Genomic DNA, 25721 nt, shown 5'->3' with positions numbered 1-25721 from the left:
AATCAAAAGTAAGCTTCAACTCTGTTAGTTGAATGGACAGAACAGGAGGAAGTTTCACAGAATGCTTCTGTGTAGTTTTTTTTAAAGATATTCTTTTTCTACTCTAGGCCCCTTAGCGTTCGGAAAGTCCACTGGCAGTTTCTACGGAAATGATGTTTCAGAACTGCTCAATCAGAAGTAAGCTTTAACTCTGTTAGTTGAATGCACAGAACAGGAAGTAGTTTAACAGAATGCTTCTGTGTAGTTTTTATTTGATGATATTCCCTTTTCCACTATAGGCCCCTTTGTGATTCGAATGTCCACTTGTAGTTTCTACAGAAAGAGTTTTTCAGAACTGCTCAATCAAAAGTAAGCTTAAACTCTGTTAGTTGAACGCACAGAACAGAAAGAAGTTTCAGAGAATGCCTCTGCGTAGTTTTGATTTGAAGATATTCGTCTTTCCAATATAGGCCACATAGAGTTCTGAATGTCCACTTGCACTTTCTACATAAAGTGTGTTTCAGAACTGGTCATTCAAAAGTAAGCTTCAACTCTGTTAGGTAAAAGCACAGAAGAGAAAGAAGTTTCACAGATTGCTTCTTTGTAGTATTTATTTGATGATATTCCTTTTTCCATTTTAATCCCCATAGCTCTCCGAATGTCCACTTGCAGTTTCTACAGAAAGAATGTTTCAGAACTGCTCAATCAAAAGTAAGCTTCAACTCTGTTAGTTGAATGCACAGAAATGAGAGAACTTTCAAAGAATGCTTCTGTGTAGTTTTGATTTGAAGACATTCGTTTTTCCACTATAGGACACAAAGCGTTCCTAATGTCCAATTGCAGTTTCTACAGAAAGACTGTTTCAGAACTGCTCAATCAAAAGTAAGATTCAACTCTGTTAGTTGAATGCACAGAAGTGAAAGAAGTCTCACAGAATGCTTCTGTGTAGTTTTCTTTGAAGATATTCCTTTTTCTACTCTAGGCCCCTTAGCGTTCGGAATGTTCACTTGCAGTTTCTACAGAAATGATGTTTCAGAACTGCTCAATCAAAAGTAAGCCTTAACATTGTTAGATGAATGCAAAGAACAGAAAGAAGTTTCACCGAATGCTTCTGTGTAGTTTTTATTTGATGATATTCCTTTTTCCACTGTAGGCCCCTTAGCTCTCCGAATGTCTACTTGCAGTTTCTACAGAAAGAGTGTTTCAGAAATGCTTAATCAAAAGTAAGCTTCAACTCTGTTTGTTGAATGCACAGAAGTAAGAGAAGTTTCACAGAATGTTTCTGTGTAGTTTTGATTTGAAGACATTCGTTTTTCCACTATAGACCCCTAAGCGTTCCGAACGTCCACTTGCATTTTCTACAGAAAGAGTGTGTCCGAACTGCTCAATCAAAAGTTAGCTTCACACTGTTAGTTGAATGCACAGAACAGAAAGAAGTTTCACAGAATGATTCTGTGTAGTTTTTATTTTGAGAATACACTTTTTCCACTATAGGCACCTTAGCGCTCGGAATGTCCACTTGCAGTTTCTACAGAAAGAGTGTTTCAGAACTGCTCAATCAAAAGTAAGCATCAATTCTGTTAGTTCAATGCACAGAACAGAAAGAAGTTTCAAGGAATGATTCTGTGTAGTTTTTATTCGGAGATATTTCTTTTTCCACCATAGGCCCCTTAGCGATCCTAATGTCCACTTGTAGTTTCTACAGAAAGAGTATTTCAGAACTGCTCAATCAAAAGTAAGCTTCAATTCTGTTAGGTGAAAGCACAGAACAGAAAGAAGTTTCACAGAATGCTTCTGTGTAGTTTTTATTTGATGATATTCCTTTTTCCAATATAGGCCCCTTAGCCATCCGAATGTCCACTTGCAGTTTCTACAGAAAGAGTGGTTCAGGACTGCTCACTCAAAAGTATGCTTAAACTCTGTTAGTTGAATGCACAGAACATAAAGATGTTTCGCGGAATGCTTCTGTGTAGTTTTGATTTGAAGTTATTCCTTTTTCCACTTTAGGCCCCAAATCGTTCGGAATGTCAACTTGCAGTTTCTACAGAATGAGTGTTTCAGAACTGGTCAATCAAATGAAAGCTTCAACTCTGTTAGTTGAATGCCCAGAGTAGAAAGCAGTTTCACAGAATGCTTCTGTATAGTTTTATTTGAATATATTCCTTTTTCCACTATAGACCCCTTAGCGCTCCGAATGTCCACTTTCAGTTTCTACATAAAGAGTGCTTCAGCACTGCTCAATCAAAAGGAATCTTCAAATCTGTTTGTTGAATGTACTCAACAGAAAGTTGTTTCACAGAATGCTTCAGTGTAGTTTTTATTTGGAGATAATCCTTTTTCCACTAGAGGCCCCTGATCACTCCGAATGTCCAATTGCAGTTTCTACAGAAAGAGTGTTTCAGAACTGCTCAATCAAAAGGAATCTTCAACTCTGTTAGTTGAATGCACAGAACAGAAAGAAGTTTCACAGAATGCTTCTGTGTAGTTTTGATTTGAATATATTCCTTTTTCCACTATAGGCCCCTTATCGTTCCGAATGTCCACTTGCAGTTTCTACAGAAAGAGTGTTTCAGAACTGTTCAATCAAAAGTAACTTCAACTCTGTTAGTTGAATGCACAGAAGAGAATGTTGTTTCACAGAATGCTTCTGTGTAGTTTTTATTTGGAGATATTCCTTTTTCCAATATAGGCCCCTTAGCGCTCACAATGTCCACTTCCAGTTTCTACAGAAATAGTGTTTCAGAACTGCTCAATCAAAATAAAGTTCAACTCGGTTAGCTGAACGCACAGTACAGAAAGAAGTTTCAGAGAATGCTTCTCTGTAGTTATTATTTCAAGATATGCCTTTTTCCACTATAGGCCCCTGAGCACTCAGAATGTCCACTTGCAGTTTTACAGAAAGAGTGTTTCAGAACTGGTCAATCAAAAGCAAGCTTCACCTCCGTTAGTTGAATGTACACAAGAGAAAGAAGTCTCACAGAATGCTTCTGTGTAGTTTTTATTTGGAGATATTCCTTTTGCCACTATAGGCCCCTTAGCGCTCTGAATGTCCACTTGCAGTTTCTACAGAGTGTTTCAGAACTGCTCAATCAAAAGCAAGCTTTAACTCTGTTATTCGAATGCACAGAACAGAAAGAAGGTTCACAGAATTCTTCTGTGTAGTGTTGATTTGAAGATATTCCTTTCTCCAATATAGGCAACATAGTGTCCCGAATGTCCACTTGCATTTTCTACAGAATGTGTGTTTCAGAACTGCTCAATCAAAAGTAAGTTTCAACTCTGTTAGGTAAAAGCACAGAACAGAAAGAAGTTTCACAGAATGCTTCTGTGTCATTTTTATTTGATGATATTCCTTTTTCCAGTATAGCCCCCTTAGCGCTCCGAATGTCCTTTTGCAGTTTCTACAGAAAGAGTGTTTCAGAACTGCTCAATCAAAGGTAAATTAAACTCATTTAGTTGAAAGCACAGAACAGAAAGAAGGTTCATAGAATGCTTCTGTGTAGTTTTTATTTGAAGATATTCCTTTTTCCACTGTATGCCCCTTAGCACTCAGAATGTCCACTTGCAGTTTCTATAGAAAGAGTGTTTCAGAAAAGCTCAATCAAAAGTAAGCTTCAACTCTGTTAGTTGAATGGACAGAACAGGAAGAAGTTTCACAGAATGCTTCTGTGTAGTTTTTTTTAAAGATATTCCTTTTTCTACTCTAGGCCCCTTAGCGTTCGGAATGTCCACTGGCAGTTTCTACGGAAATGATGTTTCAGAACTGCTCAATCAGAAGTAAGCTTTAACTCTGTTAGTTGAATGCACAGAACAGAAAGTAGTTTAACAGAATGCTTCTGTGTAGTTTTTATTTGATGATATTCCCTTTTCCACTATCGGCCCCTTTGTGATTCGAATGTCCATTGTAGTTTCTACAGAAAGAGTTTTTCAGAACTGCTCAATCAAAAGTAAGCTTAAACTCTGTTAGTTGAACGCACAGAACAGAAAGAAGTTTCAGAGAATGCCTCTGTGTAGTTTTGATTTGAAGATATTCGTCTTTCCAATATAGGCCACATGGAGTTCTGAATGTCCACTTGCAGTTTCTACATAAAGTGTGTTTCAGAACTGGTCAATCAAAAGTAAGCTTCAACTCTGTTAGGTAAAATCACAGAAGAGAAAGAAGTTTCACAGATTGCTTCTTTGTAGTTTTTATTTGATGATATTCCTTTTTCCATTTTAATCCCCATAGCTCTCCGAATGTCCACTTGCAGTTTCTACAGAAAGAGTGTTTCTGAACTGCTCAATCAAAAGTAAGCTTCAACTCTGTTAGTTGAATGCACAGAAATGAGAGAACTTTCAAAGAATGCTTCTGTGTAGTTTTGATTTGAAGACATTCGTTTTTCCACTATAGGACACAAAGCGTTCCAAATGTCCAATTGCAGTTTCTACAGAATGACTGTTTCAGAACTGCTAAATCAAAAGTAAGCTTCAACTCTGTTAGTTGAATGCACAGAAATGAAAGAAGTCTCACAGAATGCTTCTGTGTAGTTTTCTTTGAAGATATTCCTTTTTCTACTCTAGGCCCCTTAGCGTTCGGAATGTTCACTTGCAGTTTCTACAGAAATGATGTTTCAGAACTGCTCAATCAAAAGTAAGCCTTAACATTGTTAGATGAATGCAAAGAACAGAAAGAAGTTTCACCGAATGCTTCTGTGTAGTTTTTATTTGATGATATTACTTTTTCCACTGTAGGCCCCTTAGCTCTCCGAATGTCTACTTGCAGTTTCTACAGAAAGAGTGTTTCAGAAATGCTTAATCAAAAGTAAGCTTCAACTCTGTTTGTTGAATGCACAGAAGTAAGAGAAGTTTCACAGAATGTTTCTGTGTAGTTTTGATTTGAAGACATTCGTTTTTCCACTATAGACCCCTAAGTGTTCAGAACGTCCACTTGCATTTTCTACAGAAAGAGTGTGTCCGAACTGCTCAATCAAAAGTAAGCTTCACACTGTTAGTTGAATGCACAGAACAGAAAGAAGTTTCACAGAATGATTCTGTGTAGTTTTTATTTTGAGATATCACTTTTTCCACTATAGGCACCTTAGCGCTCGGAATGTCCACTTGCAGTTTCTACAGAAAGAGTGTTTCAGAACTGCTCAATCAAAAGTAAGCATCAATTCTGTTAGTTCAATGCACAGAACAGAAAGAAGATTCACGGAATGATTCTGTGTAGTTTTTATTCGGAGATATTTCTTTTTCCACCATAGGCCCCTTAGCGATCCTAATGTCCACTTGTAGTTTCTACAGAAAGAGTATTTCAGAACTGCTCAATCAAAAGTAAGCTTCAATTCTGTTAGGTGAAAGCACAGAACAGAAAGAAGTTTCACAGAATGCTTCTGTGTAGTTTTTATTTGATGATATTCCTTTTTCCAATATAGGCCCCTTAGCCATCCGAATGTCCACTTGCAGTTTCTACAGAAAGAGTGGTTCAGGACTGCTTACTCAAAAGTATGCTTAAACTCTGTTAGTTGAATGCACAGAACATAAAGATGTTTCGCGGAATGCTTCTGTGTAGTTTTGATTTGAAGTTATTCCTTTTTCCACTTTAGGCCCCAAATCGTTCGGAATGTCAACTTGCAGTTTCTACAGAATGAGTGTTTCAGAACTGGTCAATCAAATGAAAGCTTCAACTCTGTTAGTTGAATGCCCAGAGTAGAAAGCAGTTTCACAGAATGCTTCTGTATAGTTTTATTTGAATATATTCCTTTTTCCACTATAGACCCCTTAGCGCTCCGAATGTCCACTTTCAGTTTCTACATAAAGAGTGCTTCAGAACTGCTCAATCAAAAGGAATCTTCAACTCTGTTTGTTGAATGTACTCAACAGTAAGTTGTTTCACAGAATGCTTCAGTGTAGTTTTTATTTGGAGATAATCCTTTTTCCACTAGAGGCCCCTGATCACTCCGAATGTCCAATTGCAGTTTCTACAGAAAGAGAGTTTCAGAACTGCTCAATCAAAAGGAATCTTCAACTCTGTTAGTTGAATGCACAGAACAGAAAGAAGTTTCACAGAATGCTTCTGTGTAGTTTTGATTTGAATATATTCCTTTTTCCACTATAGGCCCCTTATCGTTCCGAATGTCCACTTGCAGTTTCTACAGAAAGAGTGTTTCAGAACTGTTCAATCAAAAGTAACTTCAACTCTGTTAGTTGAATGCACAGAAGAGAATGTTGTTTCACAGAATGCTTCTGTGTAGTTTTTATTTGGAGATATTCCTTTTTCCAATATAGGCCCCTTAGCGCTCACAATGTCCACTTCCAGTTTCTACAGAAATAGTGTTTCAGAACTGCTCAATCAAAATAAAGTTCAACTCGGTTAGCTGAACGCACAGTACAGAAAGAAGTTTCACAGAATGCTTCTCTGTAGTTATTATTTCAAGATATGCCTTTTTCCACTATAGGCCCCTGAGCACTCAGAATGTCCACTTGCAGTTTTACAGAAAGAGTGTTTCAGAACTGGTCAATCAAAAGCAAGCTTCACCTCCGTTAGTTGAATGTACACAAGAGAAAGAAGTCTCACAGAATGCTTCTGTGTAGTTTTTATTTGGAGATATTCCTTTTGCCACTATAGGCCCCTTAGCGCTCTGAATGTCCACTTGCAGTTTCTACAGAGTGTTTCAGAACTGCTCAATCAAAAGCAAGCTTTAACTCTGTTATTCGAATGCACAGAACAGAAAGAAGGTTCACAGAATTCTTCTGTGTAGTGTTGATTTGAAGATATTCCTTTCCCCAATATAGGCAACATAGTGTCCCGAATGTCCACTTGCATTTTCTACAGAATGTGTGTTTCAGAACTGCTCAATCAAAAGTAAGTTTCAACTCTGTTAGGTAAAAGCACAGAACAGAAAGAAGTTTCACAGAATGCTTCTGTGTCATTTTTATTTGATGATATTCCTTTTTCCAGTATAGACCCCTTAGCGCTCCGAATGTCCTTTTGCAGTTTCTACAGAAAGAGTGTTTCAGAACTGCTCAATCAAAGGTAAATTAAACTCATTTAGTTGAAAGCACAGAACAGAAAGAAGGTTCATAGAATGCTTCTGTGTAGTTTTTATTTGAAGATATTCCTTTTTCCACTGTATGCCCCTTAGCACTCAGAATGTCCACTTGCAGTTTCTATAGAAAGAGTGTTTCAGAAAAGCTCAATCAAAAGTAAGCTTCAACTCTGTTAGTTGAATGGACGGAACAGGAAGAAGTTTCACAGAATGCTTCTGTGTAGTTTTTTTTAAAGATATTCCTTTTTCTACTCTAGGCCCCTTAGCGTTCGGAATGTCCACTGGCAGTTTCTACGGAAATGATGTTTCAGAACTGCTCAATCAGAAGTAAGCTTTAACTCTGTTAGTTGAATGCACAGAACAGAAAGTAGTTTAACAGAATGCTTCTGTGTAGTTTTTATTTGATGATATTCCCTTTTCCACTATCGGCCCCTTTGTGATTCGAATGTCCATTGTAGTTTCTACAGAAAGAGTTTTTCAGAACTGCTCAATCAAAAGTAAGCTTAAACTCTGTTAGTTGAACGCACAGAACAGAAAGAAGTTTCAGAGAATGCCTCTGTGTAGTTTTGATTTGAAGATATTCGTCTTTCCAATATAGGCCACATGGAGTTCTGAATGTCCACTTGCAGTTTCTACATAAAGTGTGTTTCAGAACTGGTCAATCAAAAGTAAGCTTCAACTCTGTTAGGTAAAATCACAGAAGAGAAAGGAGTTTCACAGATTGCTTCTTTGTAGTTTTTATTTGATGATATTCCTTTTTCCATTTTAATCCCCATAGCTCTCCGAATGTCCACTTGCAGTTTCTAGAGAAAGAGTGTTTCAGAACTGCTCAATCAAAAGTAAGCTTCAACTCTGTTAGTTGAATGCACAGAAATGAGAGAACTTTCAAAGAATGCTTCTGTGTAGTTTTGATTTGAAGACATTCGTTTTTCCACTATAGGACACAAAGCGTTCCAAATGTCCAATTGCAGTTTCTACAGAATGACTGTTTCAGAACTGCTAAATCAAAAGTAAGCTTCAACTCTGTTAGTTGAATGCACAGAAATGAAAGAAGTCTCACAGATGCTTCTGTGTAGTTTTCTTTGAAGATATTCCTTTTTCTACTCTAGGCCCCTTAGCGTTCGGAATGTTCACTTGCAGTTTCTACAGAAATGATGTTTCAGAACTGCTCAATCAAAAGTAAGCCTTAAAATTGTTAGATGAATGCAAAGAACAGAAAGAAGTTTCACCGAATGCTTCTGTGTAGTTTTTATTTGATGATATTCCTTTTTCCACTGTAGGCCCCTTACCTCTCCGAATGTCTACTTGCAGTTTCTACAGAAAGAGTGTTTCAGAACTGCTTAATCAAAAGTAAGCTTCAACTCTGTTTGTTGAATGCACAGAAGTAAGAGAAGTTTCACAGAATGTTTCTGTGTAGTTTTGATTTGAAGACATTCGTTTTTCCACTATAGACCCCTAAGCGTTCCGAACGTCCACTTGCATTTTCTACAGAAAGAGTGTGTCCGAACTGCTCAATCAAAAGTAAGCTTCACACTGTTAGTTGAATGCACAGAACAGAAAGAAGTTTCACAGAATGCTTCTGTGTAGTTTTTATATTATGATATTCCTTTTTCCAATATAGGCCCCTTAGCCATCCGAATGTCCACTTGCATTTTCTACAGAAAGAGTGGTTCAGGACTGCTCACTCAAAAGTATGCTTAAAATCTGTTAGTTGAATGCACAGAACATAAAGAAGTTTCGCGGAATGCTTCTGTGTAGTTTTGATTTGAAGTTATTCCTTTTTCCACTTTAGGCCCGAAATCGTTCGGAATGTCAATTTGCAGTTTCTACAGAATGAGTGTTTCAGAACTGGTCAATCAAATGAAAGCCTCAACTCTGTTAGTTGAATGCCCAGAGTAGAAAGCAGTTTCACAGAATGCTTCTGTGTAGTTTTATTTGAAGATATTACTTTTTCCACTATAGACCCCGTAGCGCTCCGAATGTCCACTTTCAGTTTCTACATAAAGAGTGCTTCAGAACTGCTCAATCAAAAGGAATCTTCAACTCTGTTTGTTGAATGTACTCAATAGAAAGTTGTTTCACAGAATGCTTCAGTGTAGCTTTTATTTGGAGATAATCCTTTTTCCACTATAGGCCCCTGATCACTCCGAATGTCCAATTGCAGTTTCTACAGAAAGTGTGTTTCAGAACTGCTCAATCAAAAGGTATCTTCAACTCTGTTAGTTGAATGCACAGAACAGAAAGAAGTTTCACAGAATGCTTCTGTGTAGTTTTGATTTGAATATATTCCTTTTTCCACTATAGGCCCCTTATCGTTCCGAATGTCCACTTGCAGTTTCTACAGAAAGAGTGTTTCAGAACTGTTCAATCAAAAGTAACTTCAACTCTGTTCGTTGAATGCACAGAAGAGAATGTTGTTTCACAGAATGCTTCTGTGTAGTTTTTATTTGGAGATATTCCTTTTTCCAATATAGGCCCCTTAGCGCTCAGAATGTCCACTTCCAGTTTCTACAGAAATAGTGTTTCAGAACTGCTCAATCAAAATAAAGTTCAACTCGGTTAGCTGAACGCACAGTACAGAAAGAAGTTTCACAGAATGCTTCTCTGTAGTTATTATTTCAAGATATGCCTTTTTCCACTATAGGCCCCTGAGCACTCAGAATGTCCACTTGCAGTTTTACAGAAAGAGTGTTTCAGAACTGGTCAATCAAAAGCAAGCTTCACCTCCGTTAGTTGAATGTACACAAGAGAAAGAAGTCTCACAGAATGCTTCTGTGTAGTTTTTATTTGGAGATATTCCTTTTTCCACTATAGGCCCCTTAGCGCTGTGAATGTCCACTTGCAGTTTCTACGCAGTGTTTCAGAACTGCTCAATCAAAAGCAAGCTTTAACTCTGTTATTCAAATGCACAGAACAGAAAGAAGGTTCACAGAATTCTTCTGTGTAGTGTTGATTTGAAGATATTCCTTTCTCCAATATAGGCAACATAGTGTTCCGAATGTCCACTTGCAGTTTCTACAGAATGTGTGTTTCAGAACTGCTCAATCAAAAGTAAGTTTCAACTCTGTTAGGTAAAAGCACAGAACAGAAAGAAGTTTCACGGAATGCTTCTGTGTCATTTTTATTTGATGATATTCCTTTTTCCAGTATAGCCCCCTTAGCGCTCCGAATGTCCTTTTGCAGTTTCTACAGAAAGAGTGTTTCAGAACTGCTCAATCAAAGGTAAATTAAACTCATTTAGTTGAAAGCACAGAACAGAAAGGAGGCTCATAGAATGCTTCTGTGTAGTTTTTATTTGAAGATATTCCTTTTTCCACTGTATGCCCCTTAGCACTCAGAATGTCCACTTGCAGTTTCTATAGAAAGAGTGTTTCAGAAAAGCTCAATCAAAAGTAAGCTTCAACTCTGTTAGTTGAATGGACAGAACAGGAAGAAGTTTCACAGAATGCTTCTGTGTAGTTTTTTTTAAAGATATTCCTTTTTCTACTCTAGGCCCCTTAGCGTTCGGAATGTCCACTGGCAGTTTCTACGGAAATGATGTTTCAGAACTGCTCAATCAGAAGTAAGCTTTAACTCTGTTAGTTGAATGCACAGAACAGAAAGTAGTTTAACAGAATGCTTCTGTGTAGTTTTTATTTGATGATATTCCCTTTTCCACTATCGGCCCCTTTGTGATTCGAATGTCCATTGTAGTTTCTACAGAAAGAGTTTTTCAGAACTGCTCAATCAAAAGTAAGCTTAAACTCTGTTAGTTGATCGCACAGAACAGAAAGAAGTTTCAGAGAATGCCTCTGTGTAGTTTTGATTTGAAGATATTCGTCTTTCCAATATAGGCCACATGGAGTTCTGAATGTCCACTTGCAGTTTCTACATAAAGTGTGTTTCAGAACTGGTCAATCAAAAGTAAGCTTCAACTCTGTTAGGTAAAATCACAGAAGAGAAAGAAGTTTCACAGATTGCTTCTTTGTAGTTTTTATTTGATGATATTCCTTTTTCCATTTTAATCCCCATAGCTCTCCGAATGTCCACTTGCAGTTTCTAGAGAAAGAGTGTTTCAGAACTGCTCAATCAAAAGTAAGCTTCAACTCTGTTAGTTGAATGCACAGAAATGAGAGAACTTTCAAAGAATGCTTCTGTGTAGTTTTGATTTGAAGACATTCGTTTTTCCACTATAGGACACAAAGCGTTCCAAATGTCCAATTGCAGTTTCTACAGAATGACTGTTTCAGAACTGCTAAATCAAAAGTAAGCTTCAACTCTGTTAGTTGAATGCACAGAAATGAAAGAAGTCTCACAGAATGCTTCTGTGTAGTTTTCTTTGAAGATATTCCTTTTTCTACTCTAGGCCCCTTAGCGTTCGGAATGTTCACTTGCAGTTTCTACAGAAATGATGTTTCAGAACTGCTCAATCAAAAGTAAGCCTTAACATTGTTAGATGAATGCAAAGAACAGAAAGAAGTTTCACCGAATGCTTCTGTGTAGTTTTTATTTGATGATATTCCTTTTTCCACTGTAGGCCCCTTAGCTCTCCGAATGTCTACTTGCAGTTTCTACAGAAAGAGTGTTTCAGAAATGCTTAATCAAAAGTAAGCTTCAACTCTGTTTGTTGAATGCACAGAAGTAAGAGAAGTTTCACAGAATGTTTCTGTGTAGTTTTGATTTGAAGACATTCGTTTTTCCACTATAGACCCCTAAGCGTTCCGAACGTCCACTTGCATTTTCTACAGAAAGAGTGTGTCCGAACTGCTCAATCAAAAGTAAGCTTCACACTGTTAGTTGAATGCACAGAACAGAAAGAAGTTTCACAGAATGCTTCTGTGTAGTTTTTATATTATGATATTCCTTTTTCCAATATAGGCCCCTTAGCCATCCGAATGTCCACTTGCATTTTCTACAGAAAGAGTGGTTCAGGACTGCTCACTCAAAAGTATGCTTAAAATCTGTTAGTTGAATGCACAGAACATAAAGAAGTTTCGCGGAATGCTTCTGTGTAGTTTTGATTTGAAGTTATTCCTTTTTCCACTTTAGGCCCGAAATCGTTCGGAATGTCAACTTGCAGTTTCTACAGAATGAGTGTTTCAGAACTGGTCAATCAAATGAAAGCCTCAACTCTGTTAGTTGAATGCCCAGAGTAGAAAGCAGTTTCACAGAATGCTTCTGTGTAGTTTTATTTGAAGATATTCCTTTTTCCACTATAGACCCCTTAGCGCTCCGAATGTCCACTTTCAGTTTCTACATAAAGAGTGCTTCAGAACTGCTCAATCAAAAGGAATCTTCAACTCTGTTTGTTGAATGTACTCAATAGAAAGTTGTTTCACAGAATGCTTCAGTGTAGCTTTTATTTGGAGATAATCCTTTTTCCACTATAGGCCCCTGATCACTCCGAATGTCCAATTGCAGTTTCTACAGAAAGAGTGTTTCAGAACTGCTCAATCAAAAGGTATCTTCAACTCTGTTAGTTGAATGCACAGAACAGAAAGAAGTTTCACAGAATGCTTCTGTGTAGTTTTGATTTGAATATATTCCTTTTTCCACTATAGGCCCCTTATCGTTCCGAATGTCCACTTGCAGTTTCTACAGAAAGAGTGTTTCAGAACTGTTCAATCAAAAGTAACTTCAACTCTGTTCGTTGAATGCACAGAAGAGAATGTTGTTTCACAGAATGCTTCTGTGTAGTTTTTATTTGGAGATATTCCTTTTTCCAATATAGGCCCCTTAGCGCTCAGAATGTCCACTTCCAGTTTCTACAGAAATAGTGTTTCAGAACTGCTCAATCAAAATAAAGTTCAACTCGGTTAGCTGAACGCACAGTACAGAAAGAAGTTTCACAGAATGCTTCTCTGTAGTTATTATTTCAAGATATGCCTTTTTCCACTATAGGCCCCTGAGCACTCAGAATGTCCACTTGCAGTTTTACAGAAAGAGTGTTTCAGAACTGGTCAATCAAAAGCAAGCTTCACCTCCGTTAGTTGAATGTACACAAGAGAAAGAAGTCTCACAGAATGCTTCTGTGTAGTTTTTATTTGGAGATATTCCTTTTGCCACTCTAGGCCCATTAGCGCTCTGAATGTCCACTTGCAGTTTCTACGGAGTGTTTCAGAACTGCTCAATCAAAAGCAAGCTTTAACTCTGTTATTCAAATGCACAGAACAGAAAGAAGGTTCACAGAATTCTTCTGTGTAGTGTTGATTTGAAGATATTCCTTTCTCCAATATAGGCAACATAGTGTTCCGAATGTCCACTTGCAGTTTCTACAGAATGTGTGTTTCAGAAATGCTCAATCAAAAGTAAGTTTCAACTCTGTTAGGTAAAAGCACAGAACAGAAAGAAGTTTCACGGAATGCTTCTGTGTCATTTTTATTTGATGATATTCCTTTTTCCAGTATAGCCCCCTTAGCGCTCCGAATGTCCTTTTGCAGTTTCTACAGAAAGAGTGTTTCAGAACTGCTCAATCAAAGGTAAATTAAACTCATTTAGTTGAAAGCACAGAACAGAAAGGAGGCTCATAGAATGCTTCTGTGTAGTTTTTATTTGAAGATATTCCTTTTTCCACTGTATGCCCCTTAGCACTCAGAATGTCCACTTGCAGTTTCTATAGAAAGAGTGTTTCAGAAAAGCTCAATCAAAAGTAAGCTTCAACTCTGTTAGTTGAATGGACAGAACAGGAGGAAGTTTCACAGAATGCTTCTGTGTAGTTTTTTTTAAAGATATTCCTTTTTCTACTCTAGGCCCCTTAGCGTTCGGAATGTCCACTGGCAGTTTCTACGGAAATGATGTTTCAGAACTGCTCAATCAGAAGTAAGCTCTAACTCTGTTAGTTGAATGCACAGAACAGGAAGTAGTTTAACAGAATGCTTCTGTGTAGTTTTTATTTGATGATATTCCCTTTTCCACTATAGGCCCCTTTGTGATTCGAATGTCCACTTGTAGTTTCTACAGAAAGAGTTTTTCAGAACTTCTCAATCAAAAGTAAGCTTAAACTCTGTTAGTTGAACGCACAGAACAGAAAGAAGTTTCAGAGAATGCCTCTGCGTAGTTTTGATTTGAAGATATTCGTCTTTCCAATATAGGCCACATAGAGTTCTGAATGTCCACTTGCAGTTTCTACATAAAGTGTGTTTCAGAACTGGTCATTCAAAAGTAAGCTTCAACTCTGTTAGGTAAAAGCACAGAAGAGAAAGAAGTTTCACAGATTGCTTCTTTGTAGTTTTTATTTGATGATATTCCTTTTTCCATTTTAATCCCCATAGCTCTCCGAATGTCCACTTGCAGTTTCTACAGAAAGAATGTTTCAGAACTGCTCAATCAAAAGTAAGCTTCAACTCTGTTAGTTGAATGCACAGAAATGAGAGAACTTTCAAAGAATGCTTCTGTGTAGTTTTGATTTGAAGACATTCGTTTTTCCACTATAGGACACAAAGCGTTCCTAATGTCCAATTGCAGTTTCTACAGAAAGACTGTTTCAGAACTGCTCAATCAAAAGTAAGATTCAACTCTGTTAGTTGAATGCACAGAAGTGAAAGAAGTCTCACAGAATGCTTCTGTGTAGTTTTCTTTGAAGATATTCCTTTTTCTACTCTAGGCCCCTTAGCGTTCGGAATGTTCACTTGCAGTTTCTACAGAAATGATGTTTCAGAACTGCTCAATCAAAAGTAAGCCTTAACATTGTTAGATGAATGCAAAGAACAGAAAGAAGTTTCACCGAATGCTTCTGTGTAGTTTTTATTTGATGATATTCCTTTTTCCACTGTAGGCCCCTTAGCTCTCCGAATGTCTACTTGCAGTTTCTACAGAAAGAGTGTTTCAGAAATGCTTAATCAAAAGTAAGCTTCAACTCTGTTTGTTGAATGCACAGAAGTAAGAGAAGTTTCACAGAATGTTTCTGTGTAGTTTTGATTTGAAGACATTCGTTTTTCCACTATAGACCCCTAAGCGTTCCGAACGTCCACTTGCATTTTCTACAGAAAGAGTGTGTCCGAACTGCTCAATCAAAAGTTAGCTTCACACTGTTAGTTGAATGCACAGAAAAGAAAGAAGTTTCACAGAATGATTCTGTGTAGTTTTTATTTTGAGATATCACTTTTTCCACTATAGGCACCTTAGCGCTCGGAATGTCCACTTGCAGTTTCTACAGAAAGAGTGTTTCAGAACTGCTCAATCAAAAGTAAGCATCAATTCTGTTAGTTCAATGCACAGAACAGAAAGAAGTTTCACGGAATGATTCTGTATAGTTTTTATTCGGAGATAATTCTTTTTCCCCCTTAGGCCCCTTAGCGATCCTAATGTCCACTTGTAGTTTCTACAGAAAGAGTATTTCAGAACTGCTCAATCAAAAGTAAGCTTCAATTCTGTTAGGTGAAAGCACAGAACAGAAAGAAGTTTCACAGAATGCTTCTGTGTAGTTTTTATTTGATGATATTCCTTTTTCCAATATAGGCCCCTTAGCCATCCGAATGTCCACTTGCAGTTTCTACAGAAAGAGTGGTTCAGGACTGCTCACTCAAAAGTATGCTTAAACTCTGTTAGTTGAATGCACAGAACATAAAGATGTTTCGCGGAATGCTTCTGTGTAGTTTTGATTTGAAGTTATTCCTTTTTCCACTTTAGGCCCCAAATCGTTCGGAATGTCAACTTGCAGTTTCTACAGAATGAGTGTTTCAGAACTGGTCAATCAAATGAAAGCTTCAACTCTGTTAGTTGAATGCCCAGAGTAGAAAGCAGTTTCGCAGAATGCTTCTGTATAGTTTTATTTGAATATATTCCTTTTTCCACTATAGACCCCTTAGCGCTCTGAATGTCCACTTTCAGTTTCTACATAAAGAGTGCTTCAGAACTGCTCAATCAAAAGGAATCTTCAACTCTGTTTGTTGAATGTACTCAACAGAAAGTTGTTTCACAGAATGCTTCAGTGTAGTTTTTATTTGGAGATAATCCTTTTTCCACTAGAGGCCCCTGATCACTCCGAATGTCCAATTGCAGTTTCTACAGAAAGAGTGTTTCAGAACTGCTCAATCATAAGGAATCTTCAACTCTGTTAGTTGCATGCACAGAAGAGAATGTTGTTTCACAGAATGCTTCTGTGTAGTTTTTATTTGGAGATATTCCTTTTTCCAATATAGGCCCCTTAGCGCTCACAATATCCACTTCCAGTTTCTACAGAAATAGTGTTTCAGAACTGCTCAATCAAAATAAAGTTCAACTCGGTTAGCTGAACGCACAGTACAGAAAGAAGTTTTACAGAATGCTTCTCTGTAGTTATTATTTCAAGATATGCCTTTTTCCACTATAGGCCCCTGAGCACTCAGAATGTCCACTTGCAGTTTTACAGAAAGAGTGTTTCAGAACTGATCAATCAAAAGCAAGCTTCACCTCCGTTAGTTGAATGTACACAAGAGAAAGAAGTCTCACAGAATGCTTCTGTGTAGTTTTTATTTGGAGATATTCCTTTTGCCACTATAGGCCCCTTAGCGCTCTGAATGTCCACTTGCAGTTTCTACAGAGTGTTTCAGAACTGCTCAATCAAAAGCAAGCTTTAACTCTGTTATTCGAATGCACAGAACAGAAAGAAGGTTCACAGAATTCTTCTGTGTAGTGTTGATTTGAAGATATTCCTTTCTCCAATATAGGCAACATAGTGTCCCGAATGTCCACTTGCATTTTCTACAGAATGTGTGTTTCAGAACTGCTCAATCAAAAGTAAGTTTCAACTCTGTTAGGTAAAAGCACAGAACAGAAAGAAGTTTCACAGAATGCTTCTGTGTCATTTTTATTTGATGATATTCCTTTTTCCAGTATAGCCCCCTTAGCGCTCCGAATGTCCTTTTGCAGTTTCTACAGAAAGAGTGTTTCAGAACTGCTCAATCAAAGGTAAATTAAACTCATTTAGTTGAAAGCACAGAACAGAAAGAAGGTTCATAGAATGCTTCTGTGTAGTTTTTATTTGAAGATATTCCTTTTTCCACTGTATGCCCCTTAGCACTCAGAATGTCCACTTGCAGTTTCTATAGAAAGAGTGTTTCAGAAAAGCTCAATCAAAAGTAAGCTTCAACTCTGTTAGCTGAATGGACAGAACAGGAAGAAGTTTCACAGAATGCTTCTGTGTAGTTTTTTTTAAAGATATTCCTTTTTCTACTCTTGGCCCCTTAGCGTTCGGAATGTCCACTGGCAGTTTCTACGGAAATGATGTTTCAGAACTGCTCAATCAGAAGTAAGCTTTAACTCTGTTAGTTGAATGCACAGAACAGAAAGTAGTTTAACAGAATGCTTCTGTGTAGTTTTTATTTGATGATATTCCCTTTTCCACTATCGGCCCCTTTGTGATTCGAATGTCCATTGTAGTTTTTACAGAAAGAGTTTTTCAGAACTGCTCAATCAAAAGTAGGCTTAAACTCTGTTAGTTGAACGCACAGAACAGAAAGAAGTTTCAGAGAATGCCTCTGTGTAGTTTTGATTTGAAGATATTCGTCTTTCCAATATAGGCCACATGGAGTTCTGAATGTCCACTTGCAGTTTCTACATAAAGTGTGTTTCAGAACTGGTCAATCAAAAGTAAGCTTCAACTCTGTTAGGTAAAATCACAGAAGAGAAAGAAGTTTCACAGATTGCTTCTTTGTAGTTTTTATTTGATGATATTCCTTTTTCCATTTTAATCCCCATAGCTCTCCGAATGTCCACTTGCAGTTTCTAGAGAAAGAGTGTTTCAGAACTGCTCAATCAAAAGTAAGCTTCAACTCTGTTAGTTGAATGCACAGAAATGAGAGAACTTTCAAAGAATGCTTCTGTGTAGTTTTGATTTGAAGACATTCGTTTTTCCACTATAGGACACAAAGCGTTCCAAATGTCCAATTGCAGTTTCTACAGAATGACTGTTTCAGAACTGCTAAATCAAAAGTAAGCTTCAACTCTGTTAGTTGAATGCACAGAAATGAAAGAAGTCTCACAGAATGCTTCTGTGTAGTTTTCTTTGAAGATATTCCTTTTTCTACTCTAGGCCCCTTAGCGTTCGGAATGTTCACTTGCAGTTTCTACAGAAATGATGTTTCAGAACTGCTCAATCAAAAGTAAGCCTTAACATTGTTAGATGAATGCAAAGAACAGAAAGAAGTTTCACCGAATGCTTCTGTGTAGTTTTTATTTGATGATATTCCTTTTTCCACTGTAGGCCCCTTAGCTCTCCGAATGTCTACTTGCAGTTTCTACAGAAAGAGTGTTTCAGAAATGCTTAATCAAAAGTAAGCTTCAACTCTGTTTGTTGAATGCACAGAAGTAAGAGAAGTTTCACAGAATGTTTCTGTGTAGTTTTGATTTGAAGACATTCGTTTTTCCACTATAGACCCCTAAGCGTTCCGAACGTCCACTTGCATTTTCTACAGAAAGAGTGTGTCCGAACTGCTCAATCAAAAGTAAGCTTCACACTGTTAGTTGAATGCACAGAACAGAAAGAAGTTTCACAGAATGCTTCTGTGTAGTTTTTATATTATGATATTCCTTTTTCCAATATAGGCCCCTTAGCCATCCGAATGTCCACTTGCATTTTCTACAGAAAGAGTGGTTCAGGACTGCTCACTCAAAAGTATGCTTAAAATCTGTTAGTTGAATGCACAGAACATAAAGAAGTTTCGCGGAATGCTTCTGTGTAGTTTTGATTTGAAGTTATTCCTTTTTCCACTTTAGGCCCGAAATCGTTCGGAATGTCAACTTGCAGTTTCTACAGAATGAGTGTTTCAGAACTGGTCAATCAAATGAAAGCCTCAACTCTGTTAGTTGAATGCCCAGAGTAGAAAGCAGTTTCACAGAATGCTTCTGTGTAGTTTTATTTGAAGATATTCCTTTTTCCACTATAGACCCCTTAGCGCTCCGAATGTCCACTTTCAGTTTCTACATAAAGAGTGCTTCAGAACTGCTCAATCAAAAGGAATCTTCAACTCTGTTTGTTGAATGTACTCAATAGAAAGTTGTTTCACAGAATGCTTCAGTGTAGCTTTTATTTGGAGATAATCCTTTTTCCACTAGAGGCCCCTGATCACTCCGAATGTCCAATTGCAGTTTCTACAGAAAGAGTGTTTCAGAACTGCTCAATCAAAAGGTATCTTCAACTCTGTTAGTTGAATGCACAGAACAGAAAGAAGTTTCACAGAATGCTTCTGTGTAGTTTTTATTTGGAGATATTCCTTTTCCCACTAGAGGCCCCTTAGCGCTCTGAATGTCCACTTGCAGTTTCTACAGAGTGTTTCAGAACTGCTCAATCAAAAGCAAGCTTTAACTCTGTTATTCAAATGCACAGAACAGAAAGAAGGTTCACAGAATTCTTCTGTGTAGTGTTGATTTGAAGATATTCCTTTCTCCAATATAGGCAACATAGTGTTCCGAATGTCCACTTGCAGTTTCTACAGAATGTGTGTTTCAGAACTGCTCAATCAAAAGTAAGTTTCAACTCTGTTAGGTAAAAGCACAGAACAGAAAGAAGTTTCACGGAATGCTTCTGTGTCATTTTTATTTGATGATATTCCTTTTTCCAGTATAGCCCCCTTAGCGCTCCGAATGTCCTTTTGCAGTTTCTACAGAAAGAGTGTTTCAGAACTGCTCAATCAAAGGTAAATTAAACTCATTTAGTTGAAAGCACAGAACAGAAAGAAGGCTCATAGAATGCTTCTGTGTAGTTTTTATTTGAAGATATTCCTTTTTCCACTGTATGCCCCTTAGCACTCAGAATGTCCACTTGCAGTTTCTATAGAAAGAGTGTTTCAGAAAAGCTCAATCAAAAGTAAGCTTCAACTCTGTTAGTTGAATGGACAGAACAGGAAGAAGTTTCACAGAATGCTTCTGTGTAGTTTTTTTTAAAGATATTCCTTTTTCTACTCTAGGCCCCTTAGCGTTCGGAATGTCCACTGGCAGTTTCTACGGAAATGATGTTTCAGAACTGCTCAATCAGAAGTAAGCTTTAACTCTGTTAGTTGAATGCACAGAACAGAAAGTAGTTTAACAGAATGCTTCTGTGTAGTTTTTATTTGATGATATTCCCTTTTCCACTATCGGCCCCTTTGTGATTCGAATGTCCATTGTAGTTTCTACAGAAAGAGTTTTTCAGAACTGCTCAATCAAAAGTAAGCTTAAACTCTGTTAGTTGAACGCACAGAACAGAAAGAAGTTTCAGAGAATGCCTCTGTGTAGTTTTGATTTGAAGATATTCGTCTTTCCAATATAGGCCACATGGAGTTCTGAATGTCCACTTGCAGTTTCTACATAAAGTGTGTTTCAGAACTGGTCAATCAAAAGTAAGCTTCAACTCTGTTAGGTAAAATCACAGAAGAGAAAGAAGTTTCACAGATTGCTTCTTTGTAGTTTTTATTTGATGATATTCCTTTTTCCATTTTAATCCCCATAGCTCTCCGAATGTCCACTTGCAGTTTCTAGAGAAAGAGTGTTTCAGAACTGCTCAATCAAAAGTAAGCTTCAACTCTGTTAGTTGAATGCACAGAAATGAGAGAACTTTCAAAGAATGCTTCTGTGTAGTTTTGATTTGAAGACATTCGTTTTTCCACTATAGGACACAAAGCGTTCCAAATGTCCAATTGCAGTTTCTACAGAATGACTGTTTCAGAACTGCTAAATCAAAAGTAAGCTTCAACTCTGTTAGTTGAATGCACAGAAATGAAAGAAGTCTCACAGAATGCTTCTGTGTAGTTTTCTTTGAAGATATTCCTTTTTCTACTCTAGGCCCCTTAGCGTTCGGAATGTTCACTTGCAGTTTCTACAGAAATGATGTTTCAGAACTGCTCAATCAAAAGTAAGCCTTAACATTGTTAGATGAATGCAAAGAACAGAAAGATGTTTCACCGAATGCTTCTGTGTAGTTTTTATTTGATGATATTCCTTTTTCCACTGTAGGCCCCTTAGCTCTCCGAATGTCTACTTGCAGTTTCTACAGAAAGAGTGTTTCAGAAATGCTTAATCAAAAGTAAGCTTCAACGCTGTTTGTTGAATGCACAGAAGTAAGAGAAGTTTCACAGAATGTTTCTGTGTAGTTTTGATTTGAAGACATTCGTTTTTCCACTGTAGACCCCTAAGCGTTCCGAACGTCCACTTGCATTTTCTACAGAAAGAGTGTGTCCGAACTGCTCAATCAAAAGTTAGCTTCACACTGTTAGTTGAATGCACAGAACAGAAAGAAGTTTCACAGAATGATTCTGTGTAGTTTTTATTTTGCGATATCACTTTTTCCACTATAGGCACCTTAGCGCTCGGAATGTCCACTTGCAGTTTCTACAGAAAGAGTGTTTCAGAACTGCTCAATCAAAAGTAAGCATCAATTCTGTTAGTTCAATGCACAGAACAGAAAGAAGTTTCACGGAATGATTCTGTGTAGTTTTTATTCGGAGATATTTCTTTTTCCACCATAGGCCCCTTAGCGATCCTAATGTCCACTTGTAGTTTCTACAGAAAGAGTATTTCAGAACTGCTCAATCAAAAGTAAGCTTCAGTTCTGTTAGGTGAAAGCGCAGAACAGAAAGAAGTTTCACAGAATGCTTCTGTGTAGTTTTTATTTGATGATATTCCTTTTTCCAATATAGGCCCCTTAGCCATCCGAATGTCCACTTGCAGTTTCTACAGAAAGAGTGGTTCAGGACTGCTCACTCAAAAGTATGCTTAAACTCTGTTAGTTGAATGCACAGAACATAAAGGAGTTTCACGGAATGCTTCTGTGTAGTTTTGATTTGAAGTTATTCCTTTTTCCACTTTAGGCCCCAAGTCGTTCGGAATGTCAACTTGCAGTTTCTACAGAATGGGTGTTTCAGAACTGGTCAATCAAATGAAAGCTTCAACTCTGTTAGTTGAATGCCCAGAGTAGAAAGCAGTTTCACAGAATGCTTCTGTGTAGTTTTATTTGAAGATATTACTTTTTCTACTATAGACCCCTTAGCGCTCCGAATGTCCACTTTCAGTTTCTACATAAAGAGTGCTTCAGAACTGCTCAATCAAAAGGAATCTTCAACTCTGTTTGTTGAATGTACTCAACAGAAAGTTGTTTCACAGAATGCTTCAGTGTAGTTTTTATTTGGAGATAATCCTTTTTCCACTAGAGGCCCCTGATCACTCCGAATGTCCAATTGCAGTTTCTACAGAAAGAGTGTTTCAGAACTGCTCAATCAAAAGGAATCTTCAACTCTGTTAGTTGAATGCACAGAACAGAAAGAAGTTTCACAGAATGCTTCTGTGTAGTTTTGATTTGAATATATTCCTTTTTCCACTATAGGCCCCTTATCGTTCCGAATGTCCACTTGCAGTTTCTACAGAAAGAGTGTTTCAGAACTGTTCAATCAAAAGTAACTTCAACTCTGTTCGTTGAATGCACAGAAGAGAATGTTGTTTCACAGAATGCTTCTGTGTAGTTTTTATTTGGAGATATTCCTTTTTCCAATATAGGCCCCTTAGCGCTCAGAATGTCCACTTCCAGTTTCTACAGAAATAGTGTTTCAGAACTGCTCAATCAAAATAAAGTTCAACTCGGTTAGCTGAACGCACAGTACAGAAAGAAGTTTCACAGAATGCTTCTCTGTAGTTATTATTTCAAGATATGCCTTTTTCCACTATAGGCCCCTGAGCACTCAGAATGTCCACTTGCAGTATTACAGAAAGAGTGTTTCAGAACTGGTCAATCAAAAGCAAGCTTCACCTCCGTTAGTTGAATGTACACAAGAGAAAGAAGTCTCACAGAATGCTTCTGTGTAGTTTTTATTTGGAGATATTCCTTTTTCCACTATAGGCACCTTAGCGCTCTGAATGTCCACTTGCAGTTTCTACAGAGTGTTTCAGAACTGCTCAATCAAAAGCAAGCTTTAACTCTGTTATTCGAATGCACAGAACAGAAAGAAGTTTCACAGTATTCTTCTGTGTAGTGTTGATTTGAAGATATTCCTTTCTCCAATATAGGCAACATAGTGTTCCGAATGTCCACTTGCAGTTTCTACAGAATGTGTGTTTCATAACTGCTCAATCAAAAGTAAGTTCCAACTCTGTTAGGTAAAAGCACAGAACAGAAAGAAGTTTCACAGAATGCTTCTGTGTCGTTTTTATTTGATGATATTCCTTTTTCCAGTATAGCCCCCTTAGCGCTCCGAATGTCCTTTTGCAGTTTCTACAGAAAGAGAGTCTCAGAACTGCTCAAGCAAAGGTAAACTTAAACTCGGTTAGTTGAAAGCACAGAACAGAAAGAAGGTTCATAGAATGCTTCTGTGTAGTTTTTATTTTAAGATATTCCTTTTTCCACTATATGCCCCTTAGAACTCAGAATGTCCACTTGCAGTTTCTATAGAAAGTCTGTTTCAGAAAAACTGAATCAAAAGTAAGCTTCAACGCTGTTAGTTGAATGGACAGAACAGGAAGAAGTTTCACAGAATGCTTCTGTGTAGTTTTTTTTAAAGATATTCCTTTTTCTACTCTAGGCCCCTTAGCGTTCGGAATGTCCACTGGCAGTTTCTACGGAAATGATGTTTCAGAACTGCTCAATCAGAAGTAAGCTTTAACTCTGTTAGTTGAATGCACAGAACAGAAAGTAGTTTAACAGAATGCTTCTGTGTAGTTTTTATTTGATGATATTCCCTTTTCCACTATAGGCCCCTTTGTGATTCGAATGTCCACTTGTAGTTTCTACAGAAAGAGTTTTTCAGAACTGCTCAATCAAAAGTAAGCTTAAACTCTGTTAGTTGAACGCACAGAACAGAAAGAAGTTTCAGAGAATGCCTCTGTGTAGTTTTGATTTGAAGATATTCGTCTTTCCAATATAGGCCACATAGAGTTCTGAATGTCCACTTGCAGTTTCTACATAAAGTGTGTTTCAGAACTGGTCAATCAAAAGAAAGCTTCAACTCGGTTAGGTAAAAGCACAAAAGAGAAAGAAGTTTCACAGATTGCTTCTTTGTAGTTTTTATTTGATGATATTCCTTTTTCCATTTTAATCCCCATAGCTCTCCGAATGTCCACTTGCAGTTTCTACAGAAAGAGTGTTTCTGAACTGCTCAATCAAAAGTAAGCTTCAACTCTGTTAGTTGAATGCACAGAAATGAGAGAACTTTCAAAGAATGCTTCTGTGTAGTTTTGATTTGAAGACATTCGTTTTTCCACTATAGGACACAAAGCGCTCCAAATGTCCAATTGCAGTTTCTACAGAAAGACTGTTTCAGAACTGCTCAATCAAAAGTAAGCTTCAACTCTGTTAGTTGAATGCACAGAAGTGAAAGAAGTCTCACAGAATGCTTCTGTGTAGTTTTCTTTGAAGATATTCCTTTTTCTACTCTAGGCCCCTTAGCGTTCGGAATGTTCACTTGCAGTTTCTACAGAAATGATGTTTCAGAACTGCTCAATCAAAAGTAAGCCTTAACATTGTTAGATGAATGCAAAGAACAGAAAGATGTTTCACCGAATGCTTCTGTGTAGTTTTTATTTGATGATATTCCTTTTTCCACTGTAGGCCCCTTAGCTCTCCGAATGTCTACTTGCAGTTTCTACAGAAAGAGTGTTTCAGAAATGCTTAATCAAAAGTAAGCTTCAACGCTGTTTGTTGAATGCACAGAAGTAAGAGAAGTTTCACAGAATGTTTCTGTGTAGTTTTGATTTGAAGACATTCGTTTTTCCACTGTAGACCCCTAAGCGTTCCGAACGTCCACTTGCATTTTCTACAGAAAGAGTGTGTCCGAACTGCTCAATCAAAAGTAAGCTTCACACTGTTAGTTGAATGCACAGAACAGAAAGAAGTTTCACAGAATGATTCTGTGTAGTTTTTATTTTGCGATATCACTTTTTCCACTATAGGCACCTTAGCGCTCGGAATGTCCACTTGCAGTTTCTACAGAAAGAGTGTTTCAGAACTGCTCAATCAAAAGTAAGCATCAATTCTGTTAGTTCAATGCACAGAACAGAAAGAAGTTTCACGGAATGATTCTGTGTAGTTTTTATTCGGAGATATTTCTTTTTCCACCATAGGCCCCTTAGCGATCCTAATGTCCACTTGTAGTTTCTACAGAAAGAGTATTTCAGAACTGCTCAATCAAAAGTAAGCTTCAGTTCTGTTAGGTGAAAGCGCAGAACAGAAAGAAGTTTCACAGAATGCTTCTGTGTAGTTTTTATTTGATGATATTCCTTTTTCCAATATAGGCCCCTTAGCCATCCGAATGTCCACTTGCAGTTTCTACAGAAAGAGTGGTTCAGGACTGCTCACTCAAAAGTATGCTTAAACTCTGTTAGTTGAATGCACAGAACATAAAGGAGTTTCACGGAATGCTTCTGTGTAGTTTTGATTTGAAGTTATTCCTTTTTCCACTTTAGGCCCCAAGTCGTTCGGAATGTCAACTTGCAGTTTCTACAGAATGGGTGTTTCAGAACTGGTCAATCAAATGAAAGCTTCAACTCTGTTAGTTGAATGCCCAGAGTAGAAAGCAGTTTCACAGAATGCTTCTGTGTAGTTTTATTTGAAGATATTACTTTTTCTACTATAGACCCCTTAGCGCTCCGAATGTCCACTTTCAGTTTCTACATAAAGAGTGCTTCAGAACTGCTCAATCAAAAGGAATCTTCAACTCTGTTTGTTGAATGTACTCAACAGAAAGTTGTTTCACAGAATGCTTCAGTGTAGTTTTTATTTGGAGATAATCCTTTTTCCACTAGAGGCCCCTGATCACTCCGAATGTCCAATTGCAGTTTCTACAGAAAGAGTGTTTC

The sequence above is a fragment of the Symphalangus syndactylus genome, chromosome 5 (genome assembly GCF_028878055.3).
Source record: "Symphalangus syndactylus isolate Jambi chromosome 5, NHGRI_mSymSyn1-v2.1_pri, whole genome shotgun sequence".
Taxonomy (NCBI): domain Eukaryota; kingdom Metazoa; phylum Chordata; class Mammalia; order Primates; family Hylobatidae; genus Symphalangus; species Symphalangus syndactylus.
Note: the sequence above shows the minus strand (reverse complement) of the source record.